This window comes from Sapajus apella, unplaced genomic scaffold (genome assembly GCF_009761245.1).
Source record: "Sapajus apella isolate SASKATOON/1434 unplaced genomic scaffold, GSC_monkey_1.0 scaffold27, whole genome shotgun sequence".
In the NCBI taxonomy this organism is placed as follows: domain Eukaryota; kingdom Metazoa; phylum Chordata; class Mammalia; order Primates; family Cebidae; genus Sapajus; species Sapajus apella.
In genome coordinates, this window is record NW_022436967.1 from 7,674,186 (window position 1) to 7,676,420 (window position 2,235).

At 31.4% G+C, this 2,235-nt stretch overlaps 1 non-coding gene across 1 annotated transcript; it reads right to left on the reverse strand.

The window, feature by feature from the left end:
• Window positions 1-1,290: 1,290 nt before the first annotated feature.
• On the reverse strand, window positions 1,291-1,397 carry LOC116560938. The gene has a single exon (XR_004273218.1). It is a non-coding gene; the product is annotated as a U6 spliceosomal RNA (small nuclear RNA).
• Between the last annotated feature and the right edge of the window lie 838 nt (window positions 1,398-2,235).

Consider the following 2,235-nt stretch of genomic DNA (forward strand, 5'->3'; position numbering starts at 1 on the left):
AATGGTATTTCTAGTTCTAGGTCTTTGACAAATCACCACGCTATCTTAAACAGTGCTTGAACTAATTTACATTTCCATCAACAATGTAAAAGTGTTTCCATTTCTTCACAGCCTTGGCAGCATCTTTTGTTTCTTGAATTTTTAATAATTGCCATTTTGACTAGCATGAGATGATATCTCATTATGGCTTTGATTTGAATTTCTGTAATGATCAGTGACGTTGAGCTTTTGTTTATATGTTTGTTGGCCTCATAAATGTCTTCACTGGTAAAATGTCTGTTCATGTCCTTTGCTCACTTCTTAATGGGATTGTATATTTTACTTTTCTCTTAAATGTGTTTAAGTTCCTTGTAGATTCTAGATAATAGACCTTTGTTAGAAGGATAGATTGCAAAAATTTTCTTTGATTCTGTAGGTTGTCTGTTCACTCTAATGATAGTCTCCTTTTCTGTGCAGGAGCTCTTAAGTTTAATTAGCTCTCATATGTCGATTTTTGCTTCTGTTGCAGTTGCTTTTGGTGTTTTCTTCATGAAATCGTTGCCTGTGCCTATGTCCTGAAATTGAGGTATTCCCTCAATTTTCTTTTATGTTTTTTTTATAGTTTTGGGTTTTACATTTAAGTCTTTAACTTGAGTTAATTTTTGGATAAGGTTTAAGGAAGGGAGTCCAGTTTCAATTTTCTTCATATAGCTAGCCAGTTTTTCCAGCACCATTTATTAAATAGGGAATCCTTTCCTCATAGCTTGTTTTTGTCAGGTTTGTTGAAGATCAGATGGTTGTAGATGTGCGGTCTTATTTCTGAGATCTCTATTATGTTCCATTTGTCTATGTTTATGTTTTTGTACCAGTACAAGGCTGCTTTGGTTACTGCAGCTTTGTAATAAAGTGTGAAGTTGGGTAGCATGATGCCTCCAGCTTTATTCTTTTCACTTAGGATTTTCTTGGCTATATTGACTCTTTTTTGGTTCCACATGAATTTTAAATTAGATTCTTCTAATTCTATGAAGAATGTCAATGGTAGTTTAATGTCATTAGCATTGAATCTATAAATTACTTTGGGCAATATAGCCATTTTTTCTATATTGATTCTTCCTATCCATGAGCATGAAATGTTTTTCTGCTTATTTATGTCCTCTCTAATTTCCTTGAGCAGTGGTTTATAATTTTCTTTAAACAGTCCCCTCACTTCCCTTGTTAGCTCTTTTCCTAGATATATTATTCTCTTTTTAGCAATTGTGACTGGGATTTCATTCATAATTTGGCTCTCTGTTTGTCTATTGTTGGTGTAAAAATAATATGGAATGCTTCCTGAATTTGCATGTCATCCTTGCACAGGGGACATGCTAGTTTTCTCTATATCATTCCAATTTCAGTATATGTGCTGCCAAAGTGAGCACAACTTCGATTCTTTATTCATCATTTCATTCTCTAAATTTGTTTTGGAAGAATAAATATAAGGCTAATATTGAGGACAGGAGAAATTTTTCTAAGCATTCTAGGAATTTATTTGTACCAAATTGTGTAACAGAGGGCACAATGTGGACAAGAATTTTCTTAAAACAAACTTTATGAGTTTTGTAAGAATGCTGATACAGTATATTTTTATGGAAATAAAATTTTATAAATAAATGTTTATTTTTGTAGCAAATAACATAATTTTTAATAAATCACATAACTTTGTAATTATTATTCTAGCAAATAATCCTTTTCAAATAGATGTAGAGAAATAATAAATAAAGTGTGATCATAGAGAAAATCAATAAAACTGGACGACAACAGATATATTTTGTTTAACTATGAAAATTGTGACCTTAAAGACTAGGTCCTCTCAAAGACTTGCTATTATGACTTTTTAAATTCTCATTATTTAGCACTTTGGACAAAGCGATTTATTCTGCTTAAGAGATTATTTAGCTGCTGGATAGTATGTAAGTAAATAATTTGGATAAGGTAAACTGGAATGTCTTGCCCTGGAATTTGTTCCAGACTATAGGCTTAAGTAAAGAAGAAAGATATTCATGTCTGTATGATTTATCATAGTTTACCAGCATAAACAAAGATGAAAAAATTGAGAAATGGTGTCCATGTGTATTAAGCTCTGCTGTAACACTTACTTATAAATACAAATTGATTCCAAGGCAATTGCTATATTAACAATTTTAGATTAATGCAAATTTTACATTTGCTTATGCATCATTTTATGTGTGGGAAACTGAATGTGGAAAACTTCTCACA